At 40.0% G+C, this 15,881-nt stretch overlaps 1 protein-coding gene across 5 annotated transcripts in view; it reads left to right on the top strand.

Moving 5' to 3' along the window:
* TAB3 (TGF-beta activated kinase 1 (MAP3K7) binding protein 3) overlaps positions 1-15,881 on the top strand; it is a 76,563-nt gene that overhangs the window by 12,205 nt on the left and 48,477 nt on the right. The window contains exons 2-3 of one of the 5 annotated variants that reach the window (XM_073357812.1): positions 812-897; positions 10,696-10,777. The exons of 3 other annotated variants lie outside the window; for them this stretch is intronic. The gene's annotated coding sequence lies outside the window, so the exon portion shown is untranslated. The remainder of the gene's footprint in view (positions 1-811; positions 898-10,695; positions 10,778-15,881) is intronic. One more of the 5 variants, XM_073357821.1, reaches the window with a different exon arrangement.

Below are 15,881 nucleotides of genomic sequence, written 5' to 3'. Positions count from 1 at the left end.
AATACTTGAAGGTGGAAGTTAGTCTGGAAAGTGTATTTTACTAATCACTTGGCTATGGAAATTTGCAACTGAATATGTTAATTGTCTGATATCTTGGTGGTGGTTGCAGTATTAACAGTAAGCACGTACTGTACAAAATATTTGAGTTATAATATTTGCAGTAAGCGTGCTGAAGATAGTTTTATAGAGTATATTATTGAAAGATGTTACTGCAATTCATTACTGGTATTTAGCTAAGCTTTCTAGACATGTAATTTTAAATTTATTAACAAATGGGAAGTTGATGGAGTTATGAGAAGCATAATAGGGAAATGTTTAATTGTATACATCTTACTAAATGTTAAAATTGCAGAAAAATTAGGAAAACATTAAGCATATACTGGCTGCACACATTTGCTTCTCAGTTTTATGAAATAACTTACTGCCACGGAGCTGAATTTGATGTGGCATTCCGTGTTATAGGCAGTAGTGCTGATGGAATCCTAACCGCCTGTAGTGGATAACCTTCTGGTGGTATTTTTTTTCATCAATCAGGAAAGTAAACTTGCCTCTTCTTTGTGATGCTACTCAATAGTATTCTAAAGCTTTTCTGATGATGCTGGATTTAAGTTATTAGCTCTGTATATAACTTGTTAAAACACAAAATAAATCGGTGCTTATATGTTCAAAAGATTACCCACCTTTTGTAATCATTCCAGAATTATGCAGCATAATAATTCTTTCTTGCTTCAGTTATTTCCTCCCATTCTCTAAAATGGAAACATTTTCTGCTTCTGGCTGGAGCTCATGCAAATGACCTTGTCTCAAACAGATGCTGCAAGTGAATCAGCAGAGATGCACTCCTGGAAATATGACTTCCTAAGAAGATATTAAGGGGATTTATTCTTTATTTAAAGAGTAAGTATCTTAGATTCTTCTTCTTGTGCACTGTGTACCCCTAAAACACACTCTTGTGAAGTATCCAGTAGAACACATGAACAGATTTTTGCATTTTCTGCAGTCAGGGCCTAGTGACCATAGCCACTTCCTAGAGTAGACGAGAGTAGCCTCCTTGTCCCTTGTTCCCATCTGATGTGGCAAAGATAAAGTGGGAATAGAGAAAGGAGGATCGGTGGAGCAGTGTAAAATTTTCGAAAGCAACTTATGGTATGTCTATATTGCAGTTAAACACCCGCAGCTGGCCCCTGTCAACTGACATGGCCTCACAGGGCTTGGGCTGCAGCCTGAGCCCAAATATCTACACAGCAATTTTTCAGCCCCAGAGTCTGAACCTCGTGAGTCTGAGTAGGTGACCCCGGCCAGCCATGGGTTTTTTATCCTTGCATAAACATACCCTAAGTGACTTGAGCATCTAAGTCCTATTGAAAGTCAATGGGACGTAGGCTACTAAATAATTCTCATTATTTTGAAAATGGGGCTCAGGAACTTTTGAAAAATTTACCCATGTGCTTCCCTGGCCTGGAACACTGACTGGGTGGCTTATCAAAACAAAGCCAAAACTGCACAAACCTGCTTTAGCAATCTGGGCCTACAGTACAGCTACTGTTGCCTATTCCCTATCCACAGTGGGAGAGCACCACCATATGGAGCCCCAAGGATGCATGAAATACTATTAAGGGACCTTCAGCAGACACATGAAATACTATTAAGGGGCCTTCATCTCCACCTGTTGAAGTAGTGCACCCCAATGGCCTTCCTCCCCTTAGTGCAAGTGATAGGTCATCAGTCCATCAACTGGGATCTCTCCGTTAAGCCCTTAATTTCATATCCATGCATTTAGAAGTGGGAAATATTTCATAGCGTAAAGCTTCATTTTCTATGGGCAATCTCTCTCCAGTAGCTTGCATCCCTAAGTATGGGAACTATTTCCCCGAGCAAAAATCCTTTTTCCTCCGGTGCCTCAACAGGGGCACCTACAATCCAGACATTCTTCAAAAGGCTGGACAAGCAGGACCTAAGAAGGGAACCAAACCTTCAAGGAAAGCAAGTTCTGAGAAATCAAGGCACTTCCAGACCTCTGACTCTCAAAGGGATCTATTAGAATAGTCTCTGTTCAATCTCCCCATCTCTGTGACTCTGCATGGAAATGGGAAGTAAACTGAAGTCCTCACACAAGTGGAAACAATCTTGCAGCCCTCTGCCAAAGAATTCAGTAAGGAGCTGGATGTGTCTAGTTCAGGCACACTATCTGAGCAAGAAGCAATAAAGCACAAGAGGTATCCTGGATTTTGGTATAAAACAGGCCAAAAAAAAATCCTTCCTTCTCTTTCTTGAGTTACTCTGGTGTATAAGTGTCATAAATATAAAGGGAAGGATAACCACCTTTCTGTATACAGTGCTATAAAATCCATCCTGGCCAGAGGCAAAACCCTTTCACCTGTAAAAGGTTAAGAAGCTAAGGTAACCTAGCTGGCACCTGACCCAAATGACCAATGAGAGGACAAGATACTATCAAATCTGGAGGGGAGGTGGGGACAAAGGGTTTGTCTGTCTGTGTGATGCTTTTGCTGGGAACAGATCAGGAAGGCAGCCTCAGAACTTCTGTTAAGTTAGTAAGTAATCTAGCTAGAAATACGTTAGATTTCTTTTTGTTTAATGGCTGGTAAGGTAAGCTGTTCTGGATGGAATGTGTATATCTGTTTTAGTGTTTTTTTGTAACTTAAGGTTTTGCCTGGAGGGATTCTCTGTTTTGAATCTGATTACTCTGTAAGGTATTTAACATCCTGATTTTACAGAGCTGATTCTCTTACCTTTTCTTTAATTAAAATTCTTCTTTTAAGAACCTGATTGATTTTTTCATTGTTCTTAAGATCCAAGGGTTTCGGTCGGTGTTCACCTGTACAAATTGGTGAGGATTCTTATCAAGCCTTCCCCAGGAAAGGGGGTGTAGGGCTTGGGGGGATATTTTGGGGGAATCATAGAATATCAGGGTTGGAAGGGACCCCTGAAGGTCATCTTGTCCAACCCCCTGCTTGAAGCAGGACCAATTCCCAGTTAAATCATCCCAGCCAGGGCTTTGTCAAGCCTGACCTTAAAAACCTCTAAGGAAGGAGATTCTACCACCTCCCTAGGTAACGCATTCCAGTGTTTCACCACCCTCTTAGTGAAAAAGTTTTTCCTAATATCCAATCTAAACCTCCCCCACTGCAACTTGAGACCATTACTCCTCGTTCTGTCATCTGCTACCATTGAGAACAGTCTAGAGCCATCCTCTTTGGAACCCCCTTTTAGGTAGTTGAAAGCAGCTATCAAATCCCCCCTCATTCTTCTCTTCTGCAGGCTAAACAATCCCAGCTCCCTCAGCCTCTCCTCATAAGTCATGTGTTCTAGACCCCTAATCATTTTTGTTGCCCTTCGCTGGACTCTCTCCAATTTATCCACATCCTTCTTGTAGTGTGGGGCCCAAAACTGGACACAGTACTCCAGATGAGGCCTCACCAATGTCGAATAGAGGGGAACGATCACGTCCCTCGATCTGCTCGCTATGCCCCTACTTATACATCCCAAAATGCCATTGGCCTTCTTGGCAACAAGGGCACACTGCTGACTCATATCCAGCTTCTCGTCCACTGTCACCCCTAGGTCTTTTTCCGCAGAACTGCTGCCTAGCCATTCGGTCCCTAGTCTGTAGCGGTGCATTGGGTTCTTCCGTCCTAAGTGCAGGACCCTGCACTTATCCTTATTGAACCTCATCAGATTTCTTTTGGCCCAATCCTCCAATTTGTCTAGGTCCTTCTGTATCCTATCCCTCCCCTCCAGTGTATCTACCACTCCTCCCAGTTTAGTATCATCCGCAAATTTGCTGAGAGTGCAATCCACACCATCTTCCAGATCATTTATGAAGATATTGAACAAAACCGGCCCCAGGACCGACCCTTGGGGCACTCCACTTGATACCGGCTGCCAACTAGACATGGAGCCATTGATCACTACCCGTTGAGCCCGACAATCTAGCCAGCTTTCTACCCACCTTATAGTGCATTCATCCAGCCCATACTTCCTTAACTTGCTGACAAGAATACTGTGGGAGACCGTGTCAAAAGCTTTGCTAAAGTCAAGAAACAATACATCCACTGCTTTCCCTTCATCCACAGAACCAGTAATCTCATCAATCTAAATCTAGAGAGTCAATCTAAAGAGCCACAGTTATACCAACTCCGTCGTATGGAAGTGAAACGTGGAAGGCTGAAGAACACTTGATTGATGTTTCTGATTCTTGTCATCTTCATGAGCTATTCTGTATCAAGAACAAGCTCAGAAATGAGATAGTTGAAGTCAAATGCAGCAACCGCCTCCATCAACTGTTGTTTAGTTTCAGTGGCTTTCTTGATATGGATACATTAATAGAACAAAGGATCAACAAATTCTGAAGTGTGTATACCAATAAATGCTCCTACATGACCAGCAATTGCAAGGGTGTCAAAAGCTTTAGTGGCATGACAAGATTGCCAGTGATGGACATAAACTGAATATATAACCAGACCACCTCAAGCACCTTGCCAGAGAGTGATCCGGGTGGAGCTCAGTTTGTGAGACCATGTCCCTTTGGGATTTGTCATGATGATGGATTTCCTAATTTTTTAAAAAGTTTTATTAAAATTTACAGCATGTTGCATACAATTTAAGATATTTGCTGTAATTGTCTTTCACAGTGGAGTGTGCCAATTATTGCCAGGTTTGACGTGCACAATATAGTGCTTAACAAAAGATACAAATAAGAAAGATGGGCTTTGACAACACTGTAGTTCTGAATATGAAACTGTGACCTAAGCTAAATGACCACTTATTTACTTGTGGTCTCTCTTGGTTCTCATGCTCAGTTATTCTTAGAAGTTGTTATTGTAAACATCAGAAGGAAAAACTTTAATACATATTTGGAAAACTGCAGTCTTTTGGGCAATGACAGCACTTGGAATATAGTTACTGATTCTTGTGTTTTTGTTTTGAAAAATGTGTAGCAAATTGCTCTTCTAATCAGAGTAGATGCTTTAGAACCAGAGAAGAAATGAAGGCCCTGCTCCTGCAATCTAATTCTTCTAGGCAGATCCTGGCATCCATGCTGAGCACCACTAAAGTCAATATGGGCTCTGAGCGAGCAAGCAAGCATCTGCACACACAGGCCTTGATCCTGCAATCAAGATCCAACTGAATTTTTTTTTTCTTGTCACAGCATCCATGTGAAAAATGTTTTTACTAGGGCCGTCTAGCAATTAAAATAATGAATCCTGTTTAATTGCATGATTAAATAATAATAGAATACCATTTATTTAAATATTTTGGATGTTTTCTACATTTTCAAATATATCGATTTCAGTAACACAGAATACAAAATGTACAGTGCTCACTTTATAATTTTGATTACACATATTTGCACTGTAAAACATAAAAATAGTATTTTTCAATTCATCTAATACAAGTACTGTAGTGCAACTTTCATGATAGAGATTACACAACAGTACTTGTATTAGGTGAATTGAAAAATACTATTTCTTTTGTTTACAAATATTTGCACTCTAAAATGATCAAAATAATATAAAGTGAGCATTGTACACTTTGTACTGTGTTGTAATTGAAATCAATATATTTGAAAATATAGAAAAACATCCAAAATATTTAATACATTTCAATTGATATTTTGTTTCAGTGCAATTAATACTGTGATTAATCACGACTAATTTTTCTAATTGTGATTAATTTTTTTGAGTTTATCACGTGAGTTAACTGCAATTAGACAGCCCTAGATTTTAGATTAATTTTTCTGAGTTGAATCTTTAAAATACTTTTAAGGTTAACTTTTGCACATATCATATTGAAAAAGTAGGATATTTTCACAATAATGAAGAGCTCCCTTGATGGTGCAAGCTCCTGTACACGCGAGCTGACTTCATGGAGGCTCCATTTGATGCAGGTGGGTTTATAGGGTCAGAATTAAAATGTGTAAATGTGGGAAAACTTACAGATGATTTGGTTGTGACTTTGCATGTGGCTGTTATGAGCCTCATTTAACTCTCTTCTCACCTACCTCCTTACTTTGAGTTAGGAAAGCCTTTTCACTTTTCTAGTTAATGTTGGGAAGGCCAACAATGTTTACATTTGGTTAAATTCTGCAAGTGACTTTTTGGATTATAGTTGTTTAAAAATGACTGTGTGAACATAACACTTATTGGAAAGAAGACCGATACCTTATGGAACTCTCAAACAATACTTTGTTTCTCCAGCAGTCATTAATATTTAGATGAATTCAGTAGCTGCTTAACATACTGCTAATACTGAAGACCTATTAAAGTATTATTGCCCAGAGTGTGATACCTGCCCTCTTGTGTGGGGAAACAAAGTGCTAGCCAGGGATGAAAGGACAGTGCTTTCATGGTTCTCCAGAGTGTTTTCTTTCTGCTGTTTTAATGAAAGTCTGTAGTTGTTATGATGGCACAGAAAATCTTAAAATCGTGACATAAATTACAATGATGTCTGAGTTTGCAGAGAGTCTGAAGCAATGAACTCACCCTCTTCTATTATCACTTAACAGGGATAATACTTTAAATGCCAACATTAGTAAATATTTTGCTGCTCATCAAAACATGAAGAATGAGAGAGTCATAGTATGTGTATCTATACCAGTGTTGGCCAAAGTGAGAGTGGGTAGCGAAATGGGGGAGTAGTTATTAAAAATCAATGTTTTAACATGGTATCACTGCGGAAGATAAATATGGCTGTTTGTCAAGTGGTCAGGGACTGGGTGTTTTTTAACTGGGGGGAGAATTTTACCTGAAACAGTGGCCTTTCACAGGCAACCAAATCCAGACAGACAGCATCTCAGCCCCCTCATTTGGGCATGAAAGCTCATGAACCATGCCAACAAAAATAAACAAATCTAAACGGTCATGTGACACCCTGCGTGCCCCGGTATGTTTTCTCAAGCGAGGGGGTGGCTAGTGCTGCAAGGCTCAGTGCCACCTAAAGATCACATGGCCTCAAGGGCTTCCTTCTCCCTGGAGTGAAGAAAAAAAGTAGGATTCAGATCTGTTTCATGCAGACATTAGGAGGGTTTGGTCCTCCTTGGCATCAGCACTCGGAAAAATCAGTTACCTGTTACAATGAGAAACTTTAGGGAAAGCTGAGACTATTCAGAGTCATTGGAGTATTGCTTTACAATCCCAACTCCTGCCAGACATAGTAGAAAGAAATAAAGGTTATATGGCAAGTTGAAGCAGTTCATGAGGTACAGCAGGAGAAAATACCTCTTAGCAAGTGGTAGTTAGAACAAGTGCAGGTTCAGTATAGAATTTCTGTTGCCTCAGCGCTATCTGAGGGTTTCCTAACAAGCTCTATCTGGAGATAGACCCCCTGATTCGTGCCAGTTTGGGAAGAAAAAGGCTACCTTTGTTTTTGCTCAAATCAGGTAACTGGACATTGTCCGGAGGGGGTACCCAAAAGAGCCATGCAAGGATTTCAGGAACAGTTTTTTGTTCCGTTCCAAGTTTCAGCAACCCAGGGAAAGGCCACAATGTTAATGTTCTCATCCCTTGTGTACTTCAGATTGGAGCAATGCAATCCACTTCCCATCCTATTTCTACCCTCAGAGAATCAGGGAAAAGCTGAGCAAGGCCCTATGTGAAACCTCTAAAGTCCCTAGTAGCGGTTTGTCTTCAAAGCATTCCTATTTTAACACTTTCAGACCATTCTTATGTTTGCAAGTGAACAGGAGCCTTTTTCCATTCCTAGTTTCAATCCTTACCATTTGATCTTGGCTGTCATTCAAGGGGGTCTCTCCAGTATCATGGTAGCAATAATATTGGCTTTAGGAGAGAAGAAAAATTCATTTCTCTCCCCAGACAATTTTTCAGTTCAAGGTTTCTGTACAGCGAGAAAGCTTGAAGCAAAGACACAATGATCTGGAATATCTTGAATTCACGACAAACACAGATATAGTACCAAGAAACCCAGGCATAGGCCTGGGCTGACGAAGAATACTATCAAATACAAGGTCTCCTGTCAGAAGAATGTTAACAAGAGATGTCACAAAAACAAAAATCAAATTCTTATTAGAGCCTATTTAAAATTTTGATCTTATACACAAGCATGCTTCAGTGATAGTTCATATGATACCTATCCAGTAAATCTGGGTATTTCCTCCCTATCTCATCCAGTGGCAGGGATCTAGCTGGGGTTCTGTATTCTCTACTCCCACAGCTAGTGAATGAAGAAAATCATTTTTCTTTTAAGGGGTCTTTCTAATTCAGTTCAGGTACCAGAAAGAGAGAACACAGTATCCACCTGCTGGGACACAGTGATTCATTGAGGTCTCAGGGCTCTCTGCTCCTTCTTCAGTCATAATAGACAATATTTCTGATGGCGTTTTCATAATACCTGGGAAGTCTGTGATAAGACCTCAACTTGAAATTTTGTCTAGTATAGAACAAAACTTCAACCTCTGTCAACATGCACTGCCCACTGAGGAAGAGATGAACACCAAGATTTAAATGGCGGAAGTCATATTAACAGAGTGGCTGCTGCACCCAGAAATGTCATCATAATCCAATTTGGTGGGCTGTTGACGGAACTCTTTGAATCTGGAAATCCTAAATCAAGTGCTCTGAGATCTCACTATGTGTAAGGAACTCGGATATGAGGTGGTGAACGACATCTTGCAAAACTGGGAGAGATCTCTGTCGTCTTTCCTTTTCCACCCCTCTGCAGAATAATACAAAGAGCAGCAGCGAGAGTGTTCATGTCTTTCTTGCTGAAGAGACTTTGGCTCTCAGGTATGATTAACCTAGCAAATTAACATATTGCAAGACCTGTCCTCCATCTGGGAGCAGACAGGTTTTAAAATGAATACTTGGAGGAAGAGATTTTTTTTGCTTTATGGACCCCAGTGGAGAAGTACAGATAAAATTTATTCTGTGGGCTGGTGCAAAGTCCATAGTATAACTTCCGTAGAGTTCTCCTAGGAAGGCTCTATTGTGGATTTATAAGTGTCCAAGCAAAAAGGTTAAGTCTGTGTAGCATAATGTTCTCAACATGTTCAAGAAGGGGAAGTTTTGTACATATCCCAACATTAAATTCTTCCTTAGTGCATAAACCTTGAAAAAGACATAGGGTATGACCTTGGAACCTCATTCTGTTCCTTACAGCACTACCGAGATAAAATGCATTATACTTCCTATCCATTAGAGAAGGCCTCCATATGGCTATTACCTTCTATCAGATTAGGTTTTTATTTGAAGTTGGGAACTTTATCTAATGAGACCCAAATATTGTACTTTTAATTCAGACAGATAATCTTTTCAACTGTCACCAACGTTCCTTCCCAAGAAGTATTCCTTCTTTGGTTAAGCATCAAAGTCTAGTCCTTGAGATCACTGAAAGTCTCAGGGCAGAGTAGTCATGTCTTCTGTATTGAGATTTGCTAGATAGTTCACCAGATTTTGCACATAGGATGACCAATGTCAGCCAATTCCCTTTTACTTCTGGAAGAAGTCTTCTCCACTCCTGAGCAGGAGTAGATAATTGTATGTACTATACCTTGTTTTGGATGTCCATATTTACATGATGATCCTGCCTTCTGCCCTGGAGGCACACTGCTATGCAAATCCTGTTGCAACAGATCTGTGGACTTTAGCATGAAGAATAGGAAAACTTATCCATGCTTATGTAGAAATTTCCTTTTTCAGGTAGCAAGGCTCAGAGATCTGGCCCACTCAGGAGACAAATGGATCATCCAGAATAGAAATAGAAATTGATATCCAAGGATTAAGGTTTATTGTCAATAGGTGGAATTTATCATGCTCTGCAGTAAGAGAAATTTTTGTTTCCTTCCCCACCCCTGAGTATATTTAACACAATCTGTAATTTCGGAAAGTAGATTTGAATTATCCTGGCTATGGAAGTTGTCTCAAGTAGAAGGAACTTAAGGAGGTGGTGCAGTCTTCCGTTGCCAGTGCCTGACGGAGCTGGTTTTGCTCCAGGGCTGCAATCCTATTGTAGTGGATCTGTGGATCCTATTATTCTAAAAAAAAAATATTTTTTTAGATAATTTTGGATACCTTTCCCTATTATATTAAGCTTACACTTGGGGCAAAATATTTTAAAATCCGGCCATCTATGCAGTTGCAGGTTCCGAATCTTTCTGCAATTGCATATCTAACTTGCACACATAAGTAACTAAAATTGACCATACAAATTCAAGGAATTAAATTCACATTTTAAGTATATAAAAGGGTGTAGGCACTCTTAAAATATTGATTGTACTATGATGGAGAAGAGGGAAAAAAGAATAAAGCTAAGGAGAAGACATTTAATTTTTAACTATCCATTAATAATGGAATGTTTAACGTATATTTTTTTAAATAAAGAATTAATATTGTATGGTGGAAATATACTTGTTTTAGGAAATGAAGTGTAACTGTTATTGACTGGTTCCTGTATTGAATCAGTCTACTTTGGTCTGTGTGTGTGTGTGTGTGTGTGTGTGTGTGTGTGTATATATATATAGTGTTCAAAAAGCATTTTATATGTCCTCCAAAAACTCAGAGGAATGAATGATGGTGAGCCATCAAAACTTTAGATGTCTTTTAGCTCTCAAACATTCACTAAGTGTTTTATTTAAGTGACTGTGTTCTTTATTAATAAAACTAACATTTTACAAACTAGCCCCACTTGCACATCTAATTAGTCATTGATTCTTTTACTTAGGTGTTGGCAAAACTGTTGCATTTTCTGACAGATGCTTCAATACATCAAAACTAAAAAGTCAACCTTTTAAAAAGTCAACTTTGTAAGTATATTCTAGTTTGTAAACCCAAGAGTTAAACAAATTACAAAAAATTGGAAGTATGTTATATAGAAAATGTGAAATTCAAAGTCTTGATTCTTTAAAATCCCCATTAGTCTCATTGTATGGAATTGAAGTGTGTACGACCACAAAAAATTGATATTTTCACAACACAGTGCAGAGTTGTTACCATTGTATCATGATAATTAACAAAGTGTATCCTTAATTGTTTAAATTCTGTTTGCTATCTATCTAATACAACATAGTGATGGCAACTGCAGATGTTAAAAGGCAAATCTGGTTTTCATATTGTATTCAAATCTACATTGAAAAAGTTAAAGTTGCAAAGTCAAGCACTTAGAAATTAAGACATGGCTTCAAGCACTTAGCCATTGACAGCCCAGGAAAAAACAATAAGAAACCATCAAAGCAAATGGGAAGAGCTTGAAAATGAAAAGAAAACCACAGTATTCAAAAACTAAGAAAGGAGGGATCATTTCACCCCTTTCCCCCCTCTCCCCCCACACCCTTTGAATATCTATAGTGACTAAAGGAAAGAAATATACAAACGTTACTCCTGGGGGAATTTTGTGCCAAAAAAATAAAAATTCTGTTCACAATATTTTAAAATTTTGCGAAATTCTGAAAATTTTATTTGTCAAAATAACAGTATATAACCATGCCATTTTTTCAATTATTTTGGTAATTTATTTAAAAATACCTGTCAGCAAATATGTCTAATGATAGACCCACACAAAAATCCCCCCAGGAGTAGAGGTAAACAACCCAGTTCCTGCTTCTCTGCCCCCTCCCCTCCACTCCCAGAGCCCAGCTGTGGGACCCCTCCCCCTGCCAAGACACTCTCACCCTCTATGCCCCAGAGGCCAGGGATTCAGAGGGAGAAGCACTCTGATGCTGGGTCCTGGGCTTGCATGGAGTTTACTGTATGCTGCCACTTCCTTCCTTCAGGGAATGCCAGGAACTGCAGCTGATGGGAACCCTCCAGTTCCCCCTCTCTCTCCTTCCCGCTGGCATTGTCTCCTATTTATGAGCTGTGCTCTGCCAGGTCCACCGGCCCCTAGTTGCGGCCAACATCTCTGCAGCCCATGTTGTGGGGGTGGGGGGGTAGAGGAAATTCTGTGTAAGGTGACCAGATGACAAGAACAAAATATTGGAGGGGGCAGCCACAGGCTCTTCCAGGGCCGGCTCTAGGTTTTTTGCCACCCCAAGCAAAAAAAAAGCCAGTGCTGCTGAAGCAAAATATCAGGACAAATGCCGTACATCGGTCAGGACGTGGGACAAACAACCAAATATCGTGACAGTCCCGATTTTATCGGGATGTCTGGTCACCCTATTCTGTGTACGCAACATTAATTTTTGCAAAATTCTGAATTGCTCAGTGGCACAGAATTCCCCCAGGAGTAAAATCTTTTAAAATGGAAAAGGTTTGAACTGAAGAACATCCAGAACTTGGGGTATAGTCTTGAGGCAGGATCGCTGCTACAGCCAAGGGGGTATGCTGAGAAACTGTTTTAAGTCAGTGGGGAACCCATATTAGATAAAATCCCTCTTCTAAAATGATCATGTAAAGTCTGAGGTTGCATTTTTGTTTGTTTTCTGTGTAAGCTTACGTTCCACTTACTATTTCATCTTTGAATATGTGATTTCTCTATTAAATAAGCTTTTTTGTTTGTTTTCATCCCAAGCAGATCTCTGGTGTGTAAACTTTGTGGATTTTATGTTCAAAAGTGATATGATAACTGGGGGGCTAGTTTCAGGACTTTGGGAGTGATGAACAAGAGGAGAATAGTCCAAGTGTCTGTTAATTAAGAACTTGGAGAGGATGAATTTGGGGAGACCTGGAACTTGAATCAGTGTTGATGTCAGCCTGCAAAGTTTGATGAGAACCAGGATGAGGCCTTATTCTTGTAGGCTGGTGATTTGGTGTCAGGACCCAAAGTTACAGTAGGGCAGGCAGTGAGAGACTGCCTTCCTGGTCTGGGTGGACCCTAAAACTTCAAGTTCTATCCTATTTTTCTCATAGCACCTATGCCTTATTCAGCACAAAGGATGGACTGTACTCAGGGAATTAATGGAGGTTGCATATTGAAGGAAACTGTTGTCATGAAGACTGTGGCCTCATTTGTTGCAGTTAAATGCCATGCTAGAGAATTAGATTCTGTCCCTGCCTCTGCGACAGAGTTCTTGTGTGTGAAGCTAAGCAAGCCACTTAAACCAAAATGTTTTCAGTTTGCCACTAAGTCCATATTTCTCATTTTCTGGGTGCCCAACCTGAGACATCTGGTATCAGATCTGCAGAAATGCTGAGTGCTCGTGATTGCAACTGAAGCCAACTGAACCTGTGCTTTGAACATGTGTGCTTGTATCAGGGAATCCACTTCCCATGTGCCTGGGGTTACTCTACAGGCAGGCTGCCTCAGTTTCCTCAAGGGGCTGCTTATACTGTTACACACCCAGTCCAAAGGTAATTCAAAACATTCCCTTCCTGGTGTCCAGTTTATGTAGTCCTTACATAGTCTGGCTCTCCTGGCCTCACCCCCCATTTCAGTGTCTTTCCCCTTAGGTAGGGAGTCCTCAGCCCCCTTCCCAGAGCTGGGTTCCAATTTAGCTGCCGCTCCCAGGGTTTATCTGGCTGGAGCTCAGCCTTCTGGCTCTGACTTCCAAATTCCCCTGGAGGAGTCTTTCTCACTCCCTGCAGTTTCCTGTTCTCCCCACCCCTTCTCTGCAGCTTTCTGCTGCTCTTACAATGGAATCACTTGATCTTTCAGGTGTGCCTCTTCAGTAATCCGGGTTGCTAGCTGCAGGCCTTTCAGTTGTCAAGAGGAAAGCCATGCGGCTAGTGCTATACATATTCTAAGTACTCTGAAAATCAGTCCTGTGGTATGTGAAGTTAGGTACGCAAAATCAGTGGATGCTTTTTATCTTAATCTCTGTTCCTTAGTTTCCCAATATGTAAAATGGAGATCTCACCACCAGTTACAACTGGGTGTTGTGAAGCTAAATTCTTTAATGTTTCTTTAATGATACTGTGGTCAGAGTACCATAGAAACATAGAAATTAATATATTTGTATTCGGTGCAGGGTTTGAGGATATGTGTGTGTGGTAAATAAGGTATACGGCCACACAGTGAATAGAGGATAAAATTATACATTGAATAACTACCCATTCATTGAATAATGCAGGGGTCCTGGGGGGGAAAAGTATGTGATCAGGTGGTAGTCTGTATCATAATGCATGTACAAGAGTCAAATAAAAATTGCATAGCCCTAATTTTGGCATTTGCTATCTTTTAAGTGCTTACTTTACAACCTTAATGTTCTTCTAACATGTTTTTATATAATTTCTGAATTAAAAAAACTTTAAAACCCTCCACAGAAATTCTGTGATGTGGAACCACATTGACCCCAGCTTAGGTCGTCTTCAGGGTTTGGGCCTTTACATCCACAGCATAGACCTCTACCACTTTGAGCTAATTGAATAACTGGTAACATTAATAGGCTGTTGTTCTATATGTGGACAAGCTGTTAGAGAGGGGTGTGACACATTTTGGGTTACACAGCTTTTCGTCATAGCAGACGAATGTAGAGACTCCGATTCAGTTCTAGGTTCTGGAAAGGAATGTGCTCTAGTGGTTAGATTCTTCTGTTCCTTGTGCTCCTCTCTAGTTCCCTTCTTCTCCACATCTTATGCCCTGATCCCTCCCCACTTTCCTCAGCACTCCATATTCCAGTGTGGTTGCTTCTTCCTTCTCTTCTGTGCTGCCTTGGTGCCAGCAAGCAGAGGCACTGAAAGGAGAGGAGATGGTCTCCCAGCTCTTAATGCCTGTGCCCGGTACTACAGAAACCAGAAGGAGCAATTGCAGGGAAACTCCTGCTCATCATTTGCATTGCTAGTATGGAGCATGCTCAGTCACTCTGTGGGAATGACATATGTGCAGTCCAGTTGGCACAAAGCAGCTCTAAGGGAATGGAGCATGCTGATTGCAAATGAGATCTTCAGAGAGTTTAGCTTCCAAACTCTGGTAAGCCTCTAATGAGTGTGTGCAAGCTGTGATTGATTGACTTATTTTAGAGACTCTTAATTTGGTGAAATTTAGGTGAACATTCATGGGGACTACAGAAGGTGCAGCTCTAACACCAGGGTGACACTCCCTCCCCACCCCAACCAAATTTCAAGCCCTTGATCCAAAGCCTGGAGGCAATAGTTTCTCAGTGAAACAATTGGTTTTTTAACACAAGCAAAACTTATTTTTTCCCTAATCTTGTTCCTGTATATGGCTGTTTTTTTTGTTTTTTGTTTTTTTTTTAAGGTGAAACTTACCCCCCAAAAAGTGAAGTTGACTAAGGCATACATCCAGCATGGAAAATTCTAGCATAATAATTTGGCAAAAGGATAAGTATCTGAAAATAGGGTCTTATAACAAAGTGTTGGGCAGCCTTACTATTGAGGATGCTGCCTGAACTGTGTTATAAATTTCCTTAGGGATATGTCCATTCTCCCACTTGTATTCATATTCTAAACTGAAATGCGTATCAATTAACAGCTCCTCTAGCACAGATCTGTTGATATCTTCAAGTATTTGATTGCCTCCTTAATAAAAATGTGCTGATTGATGTTTTACTTAGTAGTGTTGAGATCCCTTCATATTTAATGATTGTCATCTATACTATAGTGCTCCTTTGTACCTGCAATTTTAATTAAATAGAAATATATTAAGCTATATAGAAATACTCAGTGCAGTCAGAGTATTGACCTGCTAATTCTACTCTTGGTTTTTAGATTTCGTTTTTAATTGCTTCTGGACTGAAATATTGCCAAGTTTCAATCCAGAGTTGTTATATATGGCAGAGATTATATATAAACTTTTGATAAGTTATAATGGAAAGGCTTGATGTGTCTTTTGCTATAAGACGACTTCTAAGGATGCTATAAGTAACATTTGTTTATAAAATACAGAAAAATTGCCATTCTCTCAATGAAAGGATTTTCATAGTATCCATTTCAGAAGTAGGAGACTCTTAATCTGTCCACTTACTGCTGTTGCTTTTAGTGTTTTCTTTGTGACGAGCTACACAAATAACTCCA

This window comes from Lepidochelys kempii, chromosome 1 (assembly GCF_965140265.1).
Source record: "Lepidochelys kempii isolate rLepKem1 chromosome 1, rLepKem1.hap2, whole genome shotgun sequence".
NCBI classification, from domain to species: Eukaryota; Metazoa; Chordata; order Testudines; family Cheloniidae; genus Lepidochelys; species Lepidochelys kempii.
Note: the sequence above shows the minus strand (reverse complement) of the source record. Positions and strands in the feature narration are given on the sequence as shown.